Genomic DNA, 24,544 nt, shown 5'->3' on the forward strand with positions numbered 1-24,544 from the left:
ACAATATAAATAATGAAACAATTATCCTAGGTGATATAAACATAAACTAGAAAGATTTCTCATGCCAGTTTCCATCATCTAATAACAACCTCTTCAGTTTTACACAACTAATAACAGATACAACTAGACCCAACAGAAATAAAAAAAAATGGTTCAATTCTTGACTGGATGCTAGTCTCAGACCCAAACAAAATTTCAGCAGCAGGCACACTTCCTTGAAGTATTAGGGATCACCTACTTTGGAAAACCAACCTAATGCCTTTCCAACAACAATATAAACAAAGCAGAAACCTAAGCAATCCTATAACTCTTACTGAAATCCTGAGAAACATCAATTGAAATATATTAAATATCCTACCCCTTGATGAGGCTGTTGAATTCTTCAACTCCACATTCCTCAACATATTAAACAAACTAGGCCCTGTAAGACAAAAAAGAGTAAAAACTAAGCACACCATATGACTCTCTAAAGCTACCAAGCAAATCATGACTGCAAGGAACAAAATATGGAAAAAAAATGGCAAAAGTACAAGAATCCTACTGACCTCGTACAATTTAGACAATTCTGTAATCAAGCTAAGCGCCTAGTCATATTTGACAGAAAAGGATATTACTTAAGCCTCCAAAAATCACAAACAAAATACAAAGAAATTTTGGAACTCCATTTCATCTATAATCAACCCTCGTACCAAAAATAACCCTTACCCATTCCCTGAAAAAAAACTGCTAGTGAAATAACAACCTTCTTTAACTCACATTTTATCAATATTATAACTAAATTACCACTACCTTTCCCCAAACTAATTCTAACTTTCATCCACATACACCTTCTATTCAGGATACAACCACCCCCTCCCAACCCTCCTTCACGTTCTCCCCATACCCATTACCACTATAACTAAACTTTTCCTGAAACTGAAAGCTGTATCCATAGCCCCTTACAATATACCCCCAGAAAACCTCCAAATGTCATCTCCTATCCCATCAGTATCCTTCTCAGTAGATCCTTCCAAGAGTCCTATCTTCCTAGTATCTGGAAAAAAGCTTATGGTCTTCCCCTCCATAAAGGTAGTAATAATACCATTTCCAACTTCTGACCCATAGCTATACTCTCCCCTTCTCTCTAAAATCCTGGAAAAATGTATCCATTATCAACTTCTAAACTATCTACTATCAATCCAGCTTCTCTCCCCAAGTCAAAACGTGTTCAGGCCAGGTCACAACACTATTACCACTCTTCTTTCCTTTATGGACACAGTCAATCAAGCTGGACACATTGGCAAATTTGTATCCTCACTCTTTCTTGACCTCTCAAAGGCTTTTGATACAGACTCCCACCCACTGCTCCTCAATAAACTCTCCACCCTTGGTACCCCCCACTCTAAATGGGTTCACTATCTAAAAGGCAGGCAACAATCTACTAAATGGCTCAACTCTTTCTCTCCATTCTTTGAGTCTTTCACAGGTGTTCCCCAAGGCTCCATCTTAGGAGCCCTTCTTTTCAGTATCTTTATAAATTACTTCCATTCCATCCTTAACAATGGATCTATTGTACAATACACAGATGATTCAACCATTATTTGCACTTTTAAATCAACAACAGAACTTCTGCAAATAACTCTGAATGCCTTTACTGCCACTGAAATGTGGGTGGCCAATAATCACCTAGCCCTAAGCCCTAACAAAACCAAATTAGTAATATTTACTCCTAAGAAAAACCTCTCTGTTAGCAAGTCAGATTTCACCATTCATTCTCAAAATAACACCACCTTAGAGGTTGCCTCCCACACTAAATTACTAGGAGTTATTCTTGATGAAAACCTGGCAATCGACCTCCACATCCACAATAATATTAAAAAAAACAAACAAACCAAAAACTAGGCACCCTCTATAAACATAAATACTTTCTTAACTGCTCTACTAAGCAGTTAATCCTTAATTACAAATATTAAATAACCCAAAAAAATACTATATTATATACCTATTTATGTAACAGTAGCAGTATAAAATATCCATTAAATATTGCTAAATTATTCACTCATTCAACATTATTATAACAAGATCTCTAAATAAATAAGTATAACAGAGTGGAACCTGAAGAAATAAAGACATCTGTTACAGTTGACAGGCAATCTTATCATACTAAACTATACTACAAAAGAGAAATCAATGTACATACATATTTGCCATGTCAAAAAAACACATATATTTTATAGCTCTAATGAAAACCACTGAATTAGTTTTTAAAGTACGTGTTTATATCTCAAATTTCTGTAACACTCTTAACATTTCAAAATTGTTAAGCTTATTAAACTACTTCACAAAAATATGCACATTACTGAGGTTGAAGAGAATGCCTATGTAGGTAAAAAATGCAGTCTTTATTGTATTCAAATGTTACAAAGTGTTCAATACAAACCCCATCCTCCCTTCCCAGATTCAACATATTGAAAAATCTCCTTTACTTTCTATCAAAATGGATGTACTGATTCAGCCATAAAACACTCATGTTTCGTCTTTGACTTATGAAATGAGTTATTTCAGGTAGTCTTAGTGAATCTAATGACATACAACATGTAAAAAGCTTCAAAGTTCACACAACCAAGCTTCAAATGTTAGCTTTCAGATTATTTTCAAATAATGTATATGACTTTCTATGTAAATTATATGATATCTTGTACATTCACATTTCTATTATGCAGTTATATGTAATAGACATCTTTCTTAAAAGCAGTTTATTTAAATATATTTTTCTGTCTTATTTCCCTCTAGTATTCTAGCCTACTATACCCATATAAAATCTCCCATCAAAAAGCTATTTAATCATCAGTTCTCTATTAAATATTATAATATGTGTATGTATTTTTTAATTTACCAATACTGATCTTTTATTAATCTTACATGTGTATATGCATATCAGTCAAAAGATGTTTGCTCTTATTAATTTTAGTATTACATGAAATCATGATTATATATAAAATAATTACTGCTTATTTAATTTGAATGTGTGTTTTTAGCCATTGCAACCTGTTGCTCTGATGTAAGCTTTGCATGCTGACATCAAAATTTGACTACAGCATGTGAAAATGATAACTCACAGTACACAGCAGGTGGTAATTTCTTGTGTAAGTTTCTCATTCTTCTTTTTAGTTCTTTTAAGCTGTTCCAATCAGTAACAAACATTTAACTTTACTTCTTTCAATTAATATTTACAGTTAATACGTATAATTAAAGTTAATAACATTACATCATAAGTTATTAACATGTAAAATGTATATGTTACAACATCTCAGTATTAAACATTACTATAGCTTTTGTCTTACCAATTCTTCTAAGAAAAGAAAAGAGGTGTTATTTTAAGTAGATGTCTCACATATATACTTGAGGAAAACATAGACAGTCATTTTCTTCTTTCACAGACATCAGTGATGAACTTTGAACTAGATTTTCTTCAAGACAGCTCAAGGCAGGAAAAATCCAGCATTCTGACATAAATGGAACATTTTTTGTTCTCATGTTTTCTTTCTAAATGTTAGTTGTTTCATAAATTACCTCTGGAAGGAATCTGTTACACAGAAACAAAGAAAACAAAATAACCAGCACTTTTTTATTTATTTAACAATTGTTGACTGGGAAAGTTCAACTAGGACAGAGCCTATATTCAGCTGAGGCCCAGGGAGAAATGCTCCAGATGCATATCTTTAGAATGTGGAAGGAAACAGGAGTACCCAGAGGAAACCCGTGTGAATGCAAGGAGAACATGCAAATTCCATACAGAAGGCACCCCAGCTGAGAATCGAACTGGAGAACCTCTTGCTGTGAGGTGACAATATTAACCACTGCACCACTGCACTTTAACACTTCTAATTAGCACATTATTAAGAGCTGACATTCAGTTAACCCAGCAATGTACATTCTAAGCAAAGTTGAACAAATAAAATAGAATTATTAACTTATATAGCTTTAAGTTACCAATTATGTTGCTTATAATATAATGGCATTCTCTTATCGGAAGTATTTGCTTAACATTTAGAAACACAATTATAAATTTAAAGAAGTATTTGGTTACCATTTAGAAACACAATTATAAATTTAAGTGAAATATATTGTCTTTCACTATAAATACAGTAAAACAGTAAAACTAATCCTTTATATTCCTCATCATGAAAATGTTTTAGTTTACAATGTAAATACATACTTACATATGTTTTGAAGCTTAAAATCCAGTACAAACCTTTTCTTAAAAGGGCAAAGCTTTTGTTTCAGAAAATAATAGTCCTGCAATCAGAGAATAAGAGTCACTTGTTTTTAAGATTTTTAGTTTTAGAAGCAGTTTTCCAAGAATTCAGCTCACTCTGTCTTTTCAGGGATATACTGTTCTACTCCATTTCTTTAGTATTATTAAAATTTTATTGCTGTTAACAAAATTGGATGCCTCCTTCAGGATGTTAAATATTTTGTTTTCTTCAGAAAGTAATCATTTGATCTTTGCAGAAAACACCAAAGTGGCCTTAATATTATTTTTAAGTTCACTGATTGGTTGTAAACAGGATTTCTTTTACTCATTACTTTACTGGAATAATTATTGTCAAATCTGGCTATATGTTCACCTATTTTAAAAGGTGGGCTGGACCATGCTGCTTTTAATATTTGGTCTTTTTCTAAGCTAGACATAAACTTAACTATAACCAAGAGTGGTAGTGAGTTTTCCTTCTTAGAATGTGCTCTCAGTGATCTATGTGCTCTTTCAATTCCAAAAGATAAAGTTTCAGGTAGTTTAATCTTTAATGTAACCAGGTAATTAAGAAGTTTACTATATTTTCTCCCTCATACTTTTCAGGTGTACTGTGAATTCATTTCATCTCAGTCTATTTTCTAAATCATTGAATTTTTTCTATGAGCCACTTATTTTGTTTTATAAGAAATTCAGTCTGAGATTCACTTTCAATTATTCTTCCTTCATGATTGTTCAAAGTTTCTTCCATAGCGCTGTTTTGTGAACCTTGTGTTTCATGAGAATTTCAAAATGTTCCATCCTCTTTTTGGTCACTTCTTTGAAACTTTCAAGTTTGGTATCCAGTTTGTCTATTTTATTAATACAGTCTGCATACTAAATAGTATTGACTGGATGTCTTTTATAACACCATAATCCTGAGTACCACTTCTTGAGTGACTTATGCTGAAGTCTCTTCTCTCTTAACCAAGCAGTTTAAATTCTGACAGAAAAATTACTTTGAAGACCTTGAAACCATAAATCTTTTCTTTGACTTTTAATTAATACAATTAGCTAACAAGTATCTTTGAATTTTATTTTTGTTATTACATTTAATGTCAGACAAAAGTTTTCAGTCCAGTTTTTCAGTTGCTGCTCTCAGTTAACCATCTTGGCCATGCACTTGTATCTATTCTTAACCAATGTTTTCATATTATGTCTAATTTGGCATACTTATTTAAAGTGTATTCGTTTTTGTAATATTTTTAAAGACTGTAAAATTATTATTCTTAAAATGTTTTGCAATACTTTGGAGCTTTTCTCCCTAGGCCTCTTGTGAAAATGAGCTCCTACCCAGTCGGACTTTCCCGGTAATCAAATTTCAATAAATACATTATATATTTGTTGTGCTTCTTTTAAGGAACTAGAAACTATATCATAGAAGAATCATACAGTCTCATAAAGAGATCCTTTGACAGATACACTGCAATCATTGCATCCCTTTCTCTGAAGTGTAGCATACTCAGAGGTAACTATACTTAAGTAGTGAATGGTAAGAGGAGGTGCCCCCCCCCGACTGAAAAATGAAGTTTTTTTTGAGACAGTTCACCTCACAATATTCGCAAGCTTAAAGCTTGTCTTTTAAATACCAACCAACATATAACCCTTACTTTATGTCACAAGCTTTAAAGAACATTTGAGTCTTGCCATCATCTATATTTTGGACATCAAATGGCTGAAACACCAATTTGCTCAAAAAAAGTAATTATTTGTAGATAGATTCCATTTTAAATTCTCGCATTAAATATGCAAGATGAAAAAGATGGAAGAATGCAACCAAAAATCTGGATATAGTCGATGTACCTTACAGATATCACACATGTAGGAGAGTGGTGAGCATGTACATATAAGTTTGTTTGCTACAATTTCTGCATGGAAAAGATGTTTTTTTTCTGCAAGAGTTTAAATTCAAGAAGTTTGTATGCAGGGCCTAGGTTTAACAAAAATATCACTGTTATGATGAAATGCAAAAAAATGAAAACAAGGAGATCAGAAGGCATTTGTTAATATAATGTTTATTTCGGGCTAAAAAATGTTTCTGTTGTTCATGTTGACCTTGTTTGATCACTGTAAATGTTCTTCAGACTAGAACATATAGGAAAATCACACTGCATTTTAGTAATTTGGTGCCAACTAAGATTGTTTTGTAACACACACCACAGACAATAAGCATATTTTTTATGGATCTGCAGATCATTCAGCATATTACTTTGGTCCTGCTGGCTGATCTTAATCTCAAACCAAAAAAGAGGAAACAAAGACATCATATAACTTACACATGCACGGGATTATACTTGCACTCATTTTGCATCATTGAAACTTAAATAATTCTTTAGAAAATCACTGATAATAAATCATTTGCTTTTATTTATTTTATTTATTTATTTTATTTAAATTTGTTGACCGGGAGTGTCCGACTGGACGTAGGTCCATTTTCAGCGGAGGCCCAGGGAGAAAAGCTCCACAGTTAAAATAAACAGACAGTAGTTACATTGATGGCTATAATCTCTTACTACTGTATTTGACTGTCAATTAACTTCTAACTGGTCCTTTAGTTAGCAGCTGTTATAAAATTGAATTAAAACCTGGTTCTTACTCTAAGTGGATTTAAAATATTTGAATTATCAGCATAATCTCATTTATTAGTATTATCTCTTTGAAGCAAGACTTTATTGTAACTTAAGGATTTCTGTTCAAATTGATCCTTTTAAGTTCCTGGCAGCATCATTCTGAAATCCAAACTGGTCTAAAGGAAGGGTACACAAAGGAACAATTGACAAAATAGGACAGAACAAAGCTTGCTCAAACCTGGGTCATAGTTAGGGATTTATCCACAATGAAACAATTCTGAGGTTGAAGGCACTAGATATTATTGGGGTGTAATGAACTAGATGCCTTTTCAATGTTGCATGGAAGATGGGGACAGTACCTCTTCACTGGAAAGTTTAAGTGGTAATCTTCATTTTCAAATGGGGGCACAGATGGGTATATAACAGTTGGATCTACTTCAGAAGGTCAAAGATTTAAAACTTTGCACTTCGAATGGCCAAGACCATAACATCAAAGTTTTGAAACTTCAAAAACCTACTAAAAAAAATAAAAACAACTTTGTACGTTTTTGTGGGGGGGGAATCAAGCCCCCCTGTACCCCCTAGACTCCCTGCTAATTAAATATGCCAACTCCAAGATCACACTACAGTGTGGAAAACAGTAAGTATCCCATTCCATGCTGTACGGCGATCTCCATTCAAACGTTCAAAGTTTCAAAACTTCGATCTTATGGTCTCGGCCTTTTGAAGTTCAAAGTTTTGAAACTTCGATCTTCTGAAAGGGATGCTTGACAGTTATGATGAACATATTTCTAAACCACCCTGTGAAGGTCTACATCAGGGTGCTGCAAAGAAGACTGTATATGAAAACTGAAACTCTTATTTAGAAAGAGCACTATTGGATTCCATCCTCACTCTGAGACAGCTTTTGTTCTTGTATAGGTACTATAGTTACATAGGAGTTTGTTAAGATGATCTTCATATGTTTTGGAGACACTGAATACTTATTTGACTGTGTTCACTGTAATGCTTTGTGGGAAATGCTGATTGCCATTCAGTCCTAGTGTTTACAGTGCAAGAGCTGTGTCCACATTTAAAGTAGGTTTTTGACTCCATTCAGCATGACTTGTATCTCCTGTTGTTCATTACTTTCAATGATTGCATATTAAAGTACAGTCAAGGATAGAAAAAGGTGGAAGCTATATCTTTGTTATTTGTACATGTTGTTGTCCTCTTGACCCCAAATGAACTACTAAGTGTGTGATCCATGGAATAAAATTAGTACATCTAAATCAACAATCTTACCCTTTTCCCCAGTAAAGAATGAAGTGTAACCTGCAGGTAACAGTGGAGCAAAATGTTTAAATGCCTTGGGAATAGAACAGATCAGGAGAATGAGGACAGATACAGTGCTGGAAGTACTATAAGTGTTGCACTGGACAATGCTGGTGAGAAGTGAGTCATAAGATAAAGCTTTCCATTCATCATTCAGTCCATGCCCCCAACAATGGCCATAATCGCTAAGCAGTGATCAAAAGGATGAGATTATTCAAGCAGCAAAAATAAGAATGAGGTTCTTATACAGGATTGTTCAGCTCACTGTCTGCTATAAAGTGAAGAGTTTGGCTATCCAGAAAAGTCTCCAAATAAATTTGCTGCTCTTATGGGTCAAGATGAGTCAAAGGAAGAGTTTTGGTCACCTAATGAAGCTATCTCCTGTGTGCCTCCAATGTGAGATAATAGATATGACCCACTCTGAGGATGCCACTGGACAGACCCAGGGCATTCTGTACAGTTTAGTCCTAGCTTGCTGGAGAATATCCAGAAATCTCACTGAGGACCTAGGGATTGTTGATGGAGATAGGTAGGTCTGGTTTGCCCTGCTCAATTTACTACTACATAGTATAATAGATGCATGAAATGTACAAGGCAAATGGGTCATATGGCCATTTACATCTTGTTAGTACTCACCCTTAGACCTTACCGCTTTTTCAAGTATCAAGAGGTTATTTGTACTGGGGAGTGAACTTATGGTTACACATCCAATTGTCTAATTCTTTCTTAAAGGAAAATAATTTGTCACATTGCTTGATCTGGAGAGGAAGGTTGTTCCAGAGGAGTAGTCATTGTGTAACAAATCTGCCTGTCTGCCATGATTTGTTTCTTTCTGAAGTAGGTTCAGATCTCTGGATCTAGTGTTTGTTGGACTGTTTGATTCGTGGAGAAATGAGAGGTCTTGGACTGCTGAATTCTTAACAGCCTGGAGGCCAAGGTACAAAATGCCCCTAAAACATTTATAAGATACTGAACATTGGGAAAAGACTACCAGCCTATCTTGATAACTCAGGTACTTTATGTTCATACTCTTTTTTTTTTTTTTTTTTTTTGTCATGGGCCTTCAGGTGTCTCCAACTCTCTAATATGTTTAGTTAGGTATATCCCAAAGAAGACATTGTATTTGATGATGAGTGTAATTAGTGCAGAATATACAGAGGTAAGGACTTTTTTGCATCTAGAGGAAATATTATTTGTTCATAGGTTCATAGGTTCATGGTTCAGACTAGGCTATCTGCCCCAGGGCATTTATAAGCCTAGCCAGAGTGTGTTTGGCTTTCGCCACCCATTTTAAATGAATTTTGCTATGCTTTTTTTCGAGGTTAGTATACTGTGCCTCTGTCTAACAGTGACACAGAAGTGATACCCGGGGTAAACCTATGATCTCCCATCCACTCATCAAGATTCCTCTTGAAGAGAGTCAATGAGGGACTCTGCCTAACCTGGACTGGGATTTTATTCCAGAGTGAAGGGAGCCTCTGGGTTATAAATCTGTCCCTCCAGCATGTCCTATTTATTTCAGTGCTGAGGTTCAAGTCTCTTGAGCGCGTAGCTCGATGGGATTTGGATTTTCTGAGGTGCAGCATGTCCATTAATTCCGGGTTGGACATGGCTTTATACGTCAGGCACAGATCGCCACTGAGCAGGAGGTATGCCACTGAGTAGAGCTGGAGTTTCTTTAACCGGGCAGCATATGGCATCTGTTTGAGCCCTTTGATCCTCTTGGTGAGGTACTTTTGGGGTCTTTCCAGTTGCTGCAGGTGTCTGGTAAGGTACATCCCAAAAGGGGCATTGTACTCAATTATGGGCCTGATGAGGGATGAATAAAGAGGCACAATGACCTCCCCTGATCTAGATGTGAATCTCTTCATGATTAGGTGGGCTGTATAAAATGTTTTTCTACCCACTTTGGCCACGTGGTTTTCAAATGAGAGCTTGCTATCAACTTGGGTCCCCAGGTCCCTAATTACTTCTTCCGTACTTAATGGATTACCCCCTATGTGGCAATTTGTCAGCACTTTGTTTTTGCCAAAGGGGATGACTATACACTTTTTGGCGTTTAGCTTGAGGCCATGGCTCTGGCACCAGTTGTCTGTTTCTATGAGGCCCTTTTGTAGGATGCTTGTGTCGGCTGGAGAGTTGATTATGGCGCCTAGTTTGCAGTCATCTGCGAACTTGGTCAGCCACAGTCCTTCTGTGTTGGCCTGTACCTCCGAGAATAATATACCGAACAAGAGAGGTCCCAGGACTGAGCCTTGTGGGATGCCACTTGTAACTGGTTTGGAGTCTGACATGGCTCCAGCAATTCTAACCATGCGGGTACTGTCCTTGAGTCAGTTTGCAACCCATCTAGTGACATAAGGGTTTACATTTAAGCTGGTGAGCTTATCTATAATGCCTGAGTGAGATATTGTATCGAAGGCTTTTGCGAGGTCCAGGTAGGCTGTGTGAACCACCTTCCCCTCGTCAATGGCCTTGGTGACTGTTTCAAAGAAATTGTCCAGGTTAAAGAGGCAAGTTCTGCCCTTAACAAACCCGAACTGGGTAGGATCCAGTGTCTGTAGGTCCCCAATATCTTTATTTATGAGGTCCATGATGATCCTTTCCATAGCTTTGCAGACCAAGCTAGTCAGGCTTATGGGGCGATAGTTTCCAGGATCTGTTGAGGCACCACCTTTGTGGAGAGGGACCACTGTTGCTGTATGCCACTCTTTGGGTACATATCCTGTAGTAAGGCTGAGATTGAACAGTAGTTTTATGTTTGGGTTTAGCTCTTCTTGGAGTTCATGTAGGACGCAGCCCGGGTCACCGTCTGGTCCCATTGATGCTGTGTTTTTTGCTTTGGATAGGGCAGCTCTTACCTGAGCATCTGAGATGTCAGGGGGGCAGCACTCTGCTGGGATAGATATTTGCCCTTTTGGTGGGGGGGGAGAAAAGTTTGCACTGAACCTGTCAGCTAGGATGTTGGCAATGTCTGTGGGTTCGGTGTATTTTTTGTCATTTTGGACTAATTCTGAGCATATCTGAGAATTGCCACCCAGGTTAATAACATAACTAAAGAAAGCCTTGTGATTATCCTTAGTGTCCTGTGCAATTTTTCTCTCGAAGCTGGCCTTAGACGATTTTATGAGTGCCCGTAGTTTTTTGCAAATACTGATCAGAGATGCCTTCCCTTTTTGGGATTTTGCTCTATCATGTAGTAGCGTCCTCCTTCTATTGTATAGTTTGTTTATGGCTGGGGTCCACCAGACAGGACGCCTGCCTTTGGAGGATTGGGTCTTGGTTTTATTTGGGATTGCATGATCCATGCATTCCTGAAGGTGTTCATAGATTGCGTTTATAAAGGATTCTGCAGTCTGGGCCGTATTTTCCACAGACTCGGGGGCATTGAAGGATTCCACCTCAGTTTTGAGGAGTGTGAAATTTGCTTTAGAGAAGTTTTATTTCACTGTGGTTTTCTGGGCAGGGGGTGGGGTCGGGATGTGAATATCCAGTGAGATTAGTTTATGGTCTGATCTTACCAGTGAGGGATACACTTCTGGTCTGGAGCATAGAGCCCCCATGTTGGTGATGATCAGGTCCAGTATGTTTTCCCCTCTTATGGGAGTGGTAACAAGTTGTTCCATAGCATTTGAGTTTATAAATTCTAGGAGCCTTTGGGCTAGGGTGTTGGAGCTAGAGTAATGCTCCCAGTCTATGTTTGGGTAGTTGAAATCACCCAATATAATGGTGTTTGGAGAGACCTTCATATTTTCCAATGTTCTCAGGAAGGCTGAGTGGGGTTCCTGGGTTTGGGATGGTGGTCTGTAGCAGGCTATAAACTGGAAGGCAGTTTTACCCACTGTTAGTTGCACATGGATAGTCTCTGATGCTTTGTGCTGTGCCACCAACCTGGAGGTGTGGGTATCTTTGACAAATATTGATACTCCCCCTCCTTTTGTGGTTCGGTCCAAGTTTTGGGGCCGAAAAGCATGGTATAAGGTATAACCTGGTAGTGCTGTGTTGCTCTCGGGAGCCTTGAACCAGGTTTCTGTTACTGCACAGATATCAATGTTCTCCATGCTAAGGAGAGTTTCGAGTGCATGCATCTTGAGGTTTAGACTTCTGGCGTTGAGTAGCATTACTCTTAGTTTCTTATCCCTTGTGATACCTATGGAGGTGGGTTTGTCTTTTGAGCCTTGCCTAAAATAGGCACTATGGGTGTGGCAAGAGCCTTTGCCAATATCCGAAAGCCCAGGGGTGACAGGTGCAAGCCGTCCCTAGTGAAGCATCATGGCTTGTCGAGCATGTCATCCCAGGATGACAGGCATTGGATCCCCTTTGAATGACACCAGTACTTAAGCCAATTGTTGAAATTGATCATCTTGTCTTCATATTGTGGCATCATTCTTGGTGAAGGTAAGGTGCTACTCAAGGTCAGGGTCATACTGGCCTGGCCTACATGCTCAGAGAGCTCCTCTATGTCTCTTTTCATGTAGTCCAGGGAGGTACATCTCAGGTCATTCACACCAGCATGGACAATGACTGAGTCATATTTGTACTTGCCTTGGAGTGACCTGAGTGCTTGTGTTATGTGGTGGATCCTAGCACCCGACAGGCAGCTCACCGTGACCTTCTCCTTGTTCAGCCTGGTGAGCGGGATGTCAGTGTGCCTGACGATAGAGTCACCTATTACAAGTGTATCAGGTGTGTTGTTTAGCCTTAAGGGCTGTGACTGTTCGGCACACTGGCTTTGTGAGCTATGTGTTGCATGTGTTTTGTTTTGGGGTAGCGGTTGCTTGGGTGTCTGCTTTGGAGGTCTCTGCTGCTTAGGCAGATTTTTATTTAGAGCCTCCGAGTATGTTTTTGTGTGTTTATGTGTTTGGTTTGCTGTCGTGGTAGGTCTGTGTGAGACTGGAATTGTAGTGAGTGTGGTTTCCTTCTCCTCCTGACTGGTTACACCAGTACTGAGTTGAGAGAGCTTAGCCTCCAGTTTGGCTATATGGTTGCATCTCTCACATGTGTTGGAATTTGTTGGGAGGAGGAGAGGGTTGTCTGTGTACATGAGGCAGTTGTATGTGATCATCTATGCCAGATAGAAAGATTTCCTGACTACTGTTACAACAAGATAATCTAAGGAGAGGGAGTTATCTACTAATGTTTGAAAGTCACTTTCATGATGATCAACAGAAGGACAATTGGTTCAGAAAATGGATCGATGCATACATGCAACACTGGCATCCACTAAAGCACTAAAGTATATAGTAAGAATTATTGAAGCATCACCTAATTCCATCAGCCCTTGCATCTACTCTCAAAAGGAGATCCAACAACTTGAGCAATGAGTGCAGTTTATACAACCGAAGAATAATAGTCTACTTGTTATGATTAATTGAAACCTGATTATAATGTTTCATATTATGACTTCTTTAATAGCAGCAACATTTTCCTTTATCACCTAATTTGCAGTTGCAGAATCAATTAACACTTCTACTTTCTGAGTAGCAGGTCATGTATTTGTGTGCTCTAAGACTTAACCTCTGGCTGGCTGAAAGTTCAACCTTCTGGAATTTAACATTATAACATGGGTATACAAACAACCAAATGGGAAGCAGTAAAATTATTATCATCATTTACTGTTCTATGATTGGTGGACTGTATGCTAATGTTTTGTCTGGAGATAACAACTGGCTGAAATCTCAGCCAACCAGAGTTCTGAAGATAACATAATCATATTATTTACAAAGTAGAAATCAGTAATGCTTACTAAATAATGCTGTCCTTTAGTGGATAAGTATTTGTTTTATTTTAAAAAATGGTTAGTAGAATACATGGTGGAGTACACATCATTTTCTACCAATCATATTTTGCTGTAAACAAGCATCCAGGGGTGTAACCAGAATTTTATAACTGCACACCCAGTTCAAGAATGTAGCCCCTCAACAACAAATATAACCTCTCCAGTTCCCAAAACCACTTGCTTCTAGACCATATTCCTTTTCACTGCTTTAAAAAAATGTCTTTTTATTTTTATCTGTTTTTTTAACATTTATTTACCAGGAAAGTCCAACTTTGAACAAAGCCAATTTTCAGCAGAGGCCCAGGGAGAAACACTCCAGACTTCTTAAATGATATTGTTTTATAAAAAAACAAACAAATAATGTTTAGCAAACTACACATTCTGAAATGAACAAACAAAAACGCCATTTAACAGAAATATACAACTATAAAGTGTGATAAACTTCACAGTTTTGAAATAAGTTCAATTCCAGCATACCTCACTGAACAAAATATAAAAAATATTTTTAAAAGTGTATGCAGTGGCATGAATGGCAGACAAACCTAGCTATATCCATGCAGGCAAAGTATATTGATTGTTTTATGGTGTTTCTTGTTGGAGCCCACCTAATTATGTCCATAAGGCCTAACAACAGCAATACCCTTATACCCTTAGCTATGTTGTAACAAGAAATTATGTCACCAGTTTCCTCGTGTAAAGGGACTAAATATGTACAACAAAATTTTTGGCCATATAAATATTCAGGTGGTAATATATGGTCTTGTGTAGATTTACAGAATCTAGGAAGGCCATGATCAGTTGTGTGGAGAATTACATCACAGTTTGCTTATTTGCTGGCACCTGTGTTAGTCTGTTGTTGTTGGTTTTGTTGTTGTTTAGCTGTAAATCTTTTTTAAATGTAATGTTCATTCCTTTCAGAAGAAAATGGGAAGCAAGGCAAAGTGGTGAAAATAGAAGTAGAGAATAAAGAACCTGCAGTATAAATGAGAAGGGAGTGCAAGAAAGGACAAGGCTGTAATGTAGCTCATATGAGGAGGGGACCAATGTACACTGTCTTAACCAATGCTATGTAAATACACTTAAGGTGGATGTATTAACACAATAAACAATATGTCACATAATGTAATCAATTGCTTATTCATGTGTATTTCTAAAAGCACAAAATGCATCCCTGTGAGAAGAGCAATTATGTTTGTCTTTTTTGTTTTTACTTCTGAGAGATGCCCAAAGTCACAAGGACACCCAGCAGAGTATCTTGATAACTTCCAATACTTCTCTGGAACATCACGAAGAAAAAGCCCATAGGAAGAGACAGTGCAAAAGGAGGCACTTTGACTCTCCTCAAAAGTCTCTTACAAAGGATACTAATTTCAGTGAGGGGGAAGGGTCCCCAAGATCACCACCAGATGATGCCACCTTTGGGGACATACTAGAGATCTTCAAGCAAGGGATGGTTGGTCTACCGACAATCCTTCATAAGAGGAATCAGTATTCCCAGCAGCCTTTGGAGCTGGCCCATCTACCTCCTGGGTGACTCCAACCCCAACAAGCTCACTGATTGGATCTTTTGATGGGTGTGGAAGGAACCTGATTCGATTCAGCCGATCCCCAAAAGACCAGGCAGTATTTTCACACCACCCAAGGACAGGGAATTTTGGAGCAAGGGAGTAACAGTTGATGCCATGATCATAGTGGTGGCCACAAAAAGGAACTTGCAGAACAAAGTTTCTCTGTGTATCCCCCTAACAGGGAGTCTAGGGTGTTAGACAGATTCAAGAAGCGTGTATATGCTTCAGTGATTTTGCACTTTGGTCACTGAATTATTTGCCAAACTTCATTAGACTCCAGAGGGATTTGAATAAAGAACTTGCCAAAACCCTCTCTAGGACTGTTACTTCCAAGGCAGAGAGCTCAATTGCCTCACAGGTGGCTACCCTATTTCAAACTCGTGCAGCTGAAGGTACCTCAAGGTTGGCGGGTTCAGACATTTCCACTGGGAGGCATGCCTGGATGCACCTATGTGATTTCACAGAGCCCTTCAAGTTTTCCTTCATCAATGCTTCCTTTGATGGGAGTTCTTTATTTGGCCCCAATATTAAAGACACACTATCCAGGTGTGAGCAGGATGGTAAAACCCTGTCTGATGTGGACATATTTTTGACTCCTCAATTACCTTTTCCAGGAATCAATAAGGTGGTCAAAAATGTGGTTCAGAAAGTCCCAGGGTCCCTTCAAAGATCCACATGAAGATAGTTCCCACAGATTCAGAGGGGGAAGATGCTGCATATGTGGTAGAAGAGGTCTGCAAAACCAAATATATTCTGTCAGTTGGGCCAACCTTGCTGTGACCTGTTTGCATCTTCCCTCACAACAAGTGCAGCAGGTTCTTTGCCCTGATCCCCCCACCTGGGGAATCACTGAGAGACACTCTTCTCTACAAATGGCCCCCCAGTCTCCTCTATGCCTTTCCCCAGTACCTCTAATGCCTAAATTCCTTCAGAAAGCTTCTCAACTGAAGAGCACAGTCATCCTCATTGCCCCTTATTGGTCTCATCAGATTTGATTCCCCTTTCTTTGGCCTCATCTGCTTTACCTGCCATGGATTTTGGATCCAGTTCCAGACTTCCTGTCTCAACTAACAGATATGATACACCCGGACATTTTAGGCCTAAAGCTGACCACATGGTTTCTCCACTTCCATTGATTCCTAGGCAGCCTGGGCTCTCTTACCCTGTCTACCGCATCCTTTTATCCCCCCACAAAGCTTCCACAAGAAAAATTTACAGAAGTAAATCAAAAAGATTTGTTGTTTTTTGGGTACACCAAAATGACACTGATCCCTTTTCAATGCCAGTTCCTGACGTTCCTGAGTTTTTATCTATAATTTTTAATGAAGGTGCTAGTTCTTCAACTACTGAAGTACAACTATATGCAATTTCTAATTATCTCTGTGGAGTAAATAATTTATCTCTGGATTCTTACAGACTTTGAAAAGACTTTATAACAGGTACCTTTCTTCTTAGACTCCCTTTTAAAGATCCCACTACCCTGTGGGATTTGAATTTGGTTTTACAATCTTTGACTATCTCCATTTGAACCATCATCCAAGTGATCCAGAATCCAGATCCATCCAGAACTTCAAGCCCTATCTTCTAAGCCTCCTTATCTGATTTTTCATAAGAACAGGGTATCAGTAAGAAGCAACCAACAAATCCTTCCTTCCTTCCTATGGTGGTGTCAGAATCCAATATCAATTGAGCTATCAACCTTCCAGTTTTCTTTCCAAATTTCTAAAACAAAGGAGAGTTTATGTTGTACCTGTTGGATGTTTACAGACAGTTATGTTTTATCTGCATAGGACAACAATTTTCAGGAAATCAGATCAATCATTTTCGATTCAAAATTGAGTAAACCAGTTACTATAGTGACCTTAACCAAATGGTTAACTGACTGTATTTCCTTCATTTACAAAAATGTGTTTGTCTTTGCCAAAACCTAAAATCTAAAGGTTAATTCCACCAGGGTTATGGCAACTGCTTCAGTATTTTTATTCAAATCTTCCTTGGATGATATTTGTACAGCTGCAACTTGGGCTAATCCTCATACCTTTATTGCCAGCTACAAATTGGATCTGGTCTCTAGGAGAAAAGCGCCTTCAGTTCATCAGTGCTTAGGAATATCCTTCCTTAGAGCTCTCCCAGGATTTAGGTAGCTGGGATCATTGTCCCATTTGTTGAGTATTAAATGAAAATAACAACATCAAATAAAAAAAGTTATGTACTCACCATAACATTCCATCTGTGTTGTCCATTTTCATTCTTCCTCAACTCCTCTCTCTCCAATTCCCTACCAATTTGACTTCTGGAAGGATTAGAAGATGCTAAAGAATGAATGTTCTTTTACAGGAGCCTCAGATACAGTTACCTCATCTCTTTTTATTTGTTAAATATTATATTGGCTTAAAGGTCAACAAATAACTGCTCCATTACTCTACAGTAAAGTTTCATATCTATTTGGAACTTGTGTGCTAAAAATAAACTAATCATCAACACAAAAAAATCATCAGATGTGAAGTTGTCATTTTCATTCGTTCCTCAATAAATGAATTCTGATTCAACCCTCAGATTCAACCTTTACGCTTTTTCCAGCTCGTGAAACACTGAAATTCTCAAGCTCCTCCCTTACTCATAATGCACTAATCCTCCACCATACGTCAAATCACTTTTCACCTTCACATGGATGTGGTCACTGTAAGCTCTTCTGTAGCAGTAAGGTTTGTGAGTAAAAGTAGATTGTTTTTGCCTTATCTATTTACCTCTTCTTTAGAAAAATTTCTACATATTTTCCTTTGTTTTCTACACTATGTTAGCAATTCTATATTACCATAGTTGGCAATTTCTTTTTCTCTTTTCCACTTTTAAACCTTTTAGGTATATCCTTGTAATACCATCATTGGTAATACGTTTCCCTTTGTTCTTTCCTATCCATATTTTTCAAAAAAAAAAAATTTTTTCTTGTAGTTGAAATGTGGCTGAAAAAACTCCCATTTTAAAAAAATATACAGCTCGTGACCATAAAATTCCTCTCTGTGATGCACACACTATGTGTGTATATTGTTTAGACCCAGCATGCTTAGATTCTGCCTGTGACATATGCAAAGTTTTCAACCCTAGGGCTCTAACTGATAGAAAAACTAAGTTAATTTTGAGAGGGTTAATTCCATCAAAATTTTCGGATACAGTATTTGAGGCTCAACTCCCTTAAATACCTGACAAAAAAGAGGCTAACAAGCATTCCCAGGATCCTACAATTCCCTCGACTCCTGGAGTGGAAACGCCTCTTAAGATCTCAAAACCTTTGGATCTGACCTGTTTGGGTCCAAAGACAAAAACATCCAGTATGACCCCTTTGGATTCAAAGAAAAAAGCTTTGTTTCCAACCCCCTTGGATCTGAATATGCATATGAATTGGTCACTATGGATCAGATCTCCTCTATTCTTGAATCTAGTGTCTTCTCAGCTTCCATTTCCCTTTCTGGAAAGGTCTCCCAAGCATCATCATTCTAGGGCTTTATCAGCAGCATCTTCTTCTTGCTCCCCCAGAAATTTGACCAAAGCAGATGTGGACAGGATGATGAGGAAATTCCTTTCGACACAAATTCAAATGGGGGTTCTCCGGGCTAACCCCATTGGGTCCAGAGACCTTCATGAGTACTACCCCACATGTACCATCTCCTTGTCTGATACTACCTTTGGTTTCGGAGTAGTTGGAGCCAAGGATCCCAGATCTCTCTCTGTATCAGATTCAAAGATCATTGTATCTTCTACTCCAGTACCGTCTCTGAGTGGATTAGGTCTGAGCATGTCTGAGCCAGATGAATCTCAAAGCTATAGTGTTGGCACCAAATCCATGGTGTGGGAGTCAACTCCACGGTTGTTGGAGGCATCTCTGCCCCTCAGAGCCTTGACAGTGGACAGCTCAGCTCTGACCCATACCTTGAGTGGTTTGCCTTCTGACTGAAGGGAGCTGAGGGTCCAGAAGCATATCTTGTTGGAGCCATCAGTCTCTTTCTCCCTCTCTGAGGCATTCTGCTTTCAAGGTAGTGGAGTGAGTTTTCTCTGCTCCAAGAGAAAGGATTTATCCACCACCCTCAGCTCCTATATCCCATGCCCAGTTGTCTTTGCATCTTGAGCCACAACTTCCTGAAACACAGGGGCATTCAGCCCAAAGTCACCAGGATACCCAGCAGGGTGTATTGATATCTTCCGATACTTCTCTTGAACATCTTGCCGAAGAAGTCCCTAGGAAGAGAAAGTGCAAAAGGAGGCACTTAGACTCTCCTCAGGAGTCTGTCACAGAGGATTATGATTTCAATGAGGGGGAAGAGTTACCAAGATTACCATCTGATGACATCTTCTTTGGAGGCTTACTAGAGATCCTCAGTTAAAGGGGTGGCTGGTCTACAGACAACCCTTCCCAAAAGGAATCATTATTCCTGGAAGCCTTTAGAGTCTGCCCATCTAACTGCTGGGTGACTCCATCCCCCGATGAGCTCATTGATTTGATCTCTTGATGGGTGTGGAAGGAACCTGATTCCATTAAGCCAATCCCCAAGAGACCAGACAGGATCCTGACACCACCCAAAGACAGGGAATTTTGGAGCAAGGGAGTAACGGTTGATGCCATGGTCATAATAATGGCCACAAAAAAAAGGAACTTGCAGAACAAAGTTCCTCTGTTTGTCCCTCTAACAGGCAGACTAGGGCCTGGACAGATTTGGGAAGCATATATATGCTTCAGTGACTTTTGCACTTTGGTCGCTGAATTATTTGGCACACTTCACTAGACTCCAGAGAGATTTGATTAAAGAACTTATCAAATCCATCTCTAGGGCCATTACTAATGAGACAGAGAGCTCAAATGCCTCACAGTTGGCTGCCCTACAATCTATTTCAAGCTCATGCACGAGGCTCATCTTCCATGCATCTGAAGGTAACTCAAGGGTAGCGACTTCAGGCATTTCCATTAGGAGGCATGTCTGGATGAATCTGTGCAATTTTGCAGAGCCTTTCAAGTTTTTCTTCATCAATGCTCCTTTTCATGGAAGTTATGTATTTGGCCCCAAGGTTAAAGACACACTATCCAGGTGGGAGCAGGATGGTAAAACCCTGTCTGATTCAGGTGTATGTTTTTTGACCCCTCAAAGGACCTTTTATAGGAATGAATGAGGTGATCAAAAAATGTGGTTCAGAAAGTCCCAGGGTCCCTTCAAAGATCCATGTGGAGATAGTTTCCCAGAGTCAGAGGGGGAATATGCTGTCCACATGGCAGAGGAAGTCTGCAAAACCAAATATATTCCATTGATGGGGCCAACCTTGCTGCAACCTCTTTGTATCTCCCCTCAACAAGAAGTGCAGCAGGTTCTTTGCCCTGATCATCCCACGGGGGAATCACTGAGAGATGCTCTTCTCTATGATTGGTGCCCTGGTGTTTTTTATGCCTTTCACTTTGTACCTCTAATCCCCAAATTCCTTCAGAAAGTGTCTCAATTGAAGCCACATTCATCTTCATTACTCCTTATTGGTATCATCAGATTTGGTTCCCCTCTCTTTGGCCTCATCTGCTTTGTCCTCCATGGATTCCGGATCCAGTTCCAGACCTCCTGTCTCACCCGACAGATATGATACACCTGGACATTTTAGACCTAAAGGTGACCGCATGGTTTCTCCACTTCCATTGATTGCTAGACAGCCCAGGTTCTCTTCCCTGTCTGCCACATTGTTTTATCCTTCCCCAAAGCTTCCATAAGAAAAATTTACAGAAGTAAATGCAAAATGGCAATGATCCCTTTTCACTTAACAAAAGCATGAACCAGCATCTGAAATGACACTGCCTCATGGATAAAGATTAAAAGCATAACAACAATATTAGCATTTGATCTCAAGAATAATCATAGCACAAGTTCCTAATGATATATATATATTTTTTAAGGCTGAGTAAGATGCATTTCCATTCTTGTTAGCAGGTATGAGGATGTGTTTGAACAAGTGCAGAAACTGAACACACGTTGTAGCTTCTACCAGGTTAACATTTTGGCTAGTGCTAGTTGGCCAGGTACATGGGTAGTATATGGGGAAAATTGAAATGTGCAGAAAATAAGTTAATGTAAGCTGTATCAGTTCTTAACCAATATTTTCACTAATTTGTTCTAATTATTTAAATTTCAGATGTTTTTATTTTTTGAAGAACATAAAATTATTGTTTTTCAAATATTTTGCAATAATTTGGAGCTTTTCTCCCCTGGGCTCCATTGAAAATGGGCTTCTACCCAGTCAGACTTTCCTGGTAATCAAATGTCAATAAATAAATAATAAATAAATAAGTAATGCTCAAATTCAGTCTTGTTTAGGCACAGTAATGAAAAGCAATAGTTTATTTTTTCTGTAATAACTTACTACAACTCTAAAAATGTCAGTGTATCCTATTTTGGGCTTGTGGACTAAATGGCAACAGTAGCTTAGTTATTAGAATCAGGGGTATAACATTGATTGGTCTTGCCTTTTGAAGAAGAAACATATTTACCTATAAATTCTTCCTAGTTTCTGGTTTGTGCTGGACAGCACAGAATTTACACTCTTTAGCTAGTTGTCATCAATAACCCATAGCAAGTTGTTGCAGTCTACTTTCTGATTTATTAAACACTGAAAGATGAAATATTTGGTTTGCCAGTTGTAGAGGATTGGGTAATCTGTTATTAGCAGGATGACATTTAAAGGCTAAGTGCAAATCCTTTATCTTCCTCTCATTAAGATGTAGACCAACAAGCATGCAAAGAGATAAAGTTACATTGTAAATTAGTAATAATTAAAGACACAATAGCATTAACAAGGAGGATGGTTACATCACCTACATATTGCAACAGTTTGGCAACTTCTCAGTAACTTGTCACAGCATTTATAAAGGCTATGAATAGGAAAGGCCATAACACTGATCACTGAGGTACACTGCAAGCAGGGGTGAGACAGTAGTGTACTCCTTTACTGACTAATACTTAGTTTCTTTGTAACTAACTAACTTCTTGGGTAGCACTGTACCACAGGCCATAGCTGGCCCAGCTCCATGAAGAACTATTTCCTAATACTCAACAAGTGTTACTCATTTTGGCTCTATTTTATGCCCTCTGCAACCTCTGTTGTCCTTTAGTGCTAACTCTGTTCCTGCACATGTTCCACTTATGGTCTTCTGCACTTGTATTATATCCTATTTCTCCATCCTAACTAAGAGTGACTATAGCCTTATGCTGCGTTTGTTTGTCATTCCCTCAAGTTACAGACCATCTCCATCATGTTCTGCTGTACCTTTATTGTCAGTTGTATGTTTCTTACCCTGTATGGTCATCAGAGCTGAAAGCAGTACTCTAACTGTGGTCTATTCAGTGCAGAGGAAAGATGGCCACCTTGTCTCTGGAATGTAGCCTTATAGTTTCATAGTTTCATAGTTTGGTACTAGGCTATCTGCCCTGGGGGCATTTATAAGCCTAGCCATAGTGATGTGGCTTTCGTCACCCCATGTAATGGTACAAAAGTGTACAGTATAGATTTAGAATACTGTGTCTCTGTCTAGTAGTGACACAGTGAAGACCCCCTTACATAATACAATTAGTTTACTGTGCCTCTGTCTAGTAGTGACACAGAGATGACCCCTGGGGTAAACCTACGATCTCCCATCCACTCGTCAAGATTTCTCTTGAAGAGAGTCAGTGAGGGGCTCTGCCTAACATGAACCGGGATTCTGTTCCAGAGTATGGGAAGCCTCTGAGTTATGAATCTGTCCCTCCAGCATGTCCTACTCATATTTGTGCTGAGGTTTAAATCTTTAGCTCTCGTAGTTCTGATGGATTTGGATTTTTTGAGGTGGAGCATGTCCATCAATTCCTGATTGGACATGGCCTTGTACGTCAGGCACAGATCACCTCTGAGCAGGCGGTATGCTACTGAATAGAGCTGGAGTTTCTTTAGTCTGGCAGCATATGACATATGTTGGAGACCCTTGATCCTCTTGGTGAGGTACTTTTGGGGTCTCTCTAGCTGTTGCAAGTGCCGGGTGAGGTACATACCAAATGGGGCATTGTACTCAATCATGGGCCAGATAAGGGAGTATAGGGGTACAATGACCTCCTTTGATCTGGATGTGAATCCCTTCATGATAAGGTGGGCAAGGTAGAAAGTCTTTCTAACCACTTTGGCAACGTGGGTGTCAAATGAGAGGTCACTATCGACTTGGGTCCCCAGGTCTCTGATTACTTTTTCCGTACTCAGTGGGTTACTGTCTATGTGATAATTTGTGGGTACTTTGTTTTTCCCAAAGGGGATGACTATACATTTTTTGGCATTTAGTTTAAGGCCATGACTCCGACACCAGTTGTCCGTTTCAGTGAGGCCTTTCTGTAGGATGTATGTGTCAACTGGTGTATCGACTATGGCGCCTAGTTTGCAGTCATCTGCGGACTTTGTCAACCACAACCCTCCCATGTTTGCTTTCACATCTGAGAAATAAATGCCGAACAAGAGGGGTCCCAGGACAGAGCCCTGTGGGACACCACTTGTGACTGGCTTTGAGTCTGACATGGCTCCAGCAATTTTGACTTTATGGGTTCTATCCTTTAGCCAGTTTGCCACCCATCTTGTGACATATGGATTTACATTTAAGCTGTTGAGCTTGTCTATGATGCCAGAGTGGGGGATTGTGTCGAAAGCTTTAGCCAAGTCCAGGTTGGCTGTATGGACTGCTTTGCCCTCATCAATGGCTCTAGTGACTGTTTCGAAAAAGTCAACCAGGTTCAAAAGGCAGGATCTGCCCTTTACAAAGCCAAACTGGGTGGGATCAAGTGTCTGTAAGTCCCCAATGTCTCTGTTTATGAATTCCATAATGATTCTTTCCATAGCTTTGCAGACCAGGCTGGTTAAGCTTATGGGGCGGTAGTTACCAGAGTCTGTAGAGGTGCCTCCTTTGTGAAGTGGGACTACTGTTGCTGTACGCCAGTGTTCAGGTACATATCCTGTAGTAAGGCTAAGGTTAAATAGCATTTTTATGTGCGGGTTTAGCTCC

The sequence above is a fragment of the Protopterus annectens genome, chromosome 3.part0 (assembly GCF_019279795.1).
Source record: "Protopterus annectens isolate FY-2018-M chromosome 3.part0, PAN1.0, whole genome shotgun sequence".
NCBI lineage: Eukaryota > Metazoa > Chordata > Ceratodontiformes > Protopteridae > Protopterus > Protopterus annectens.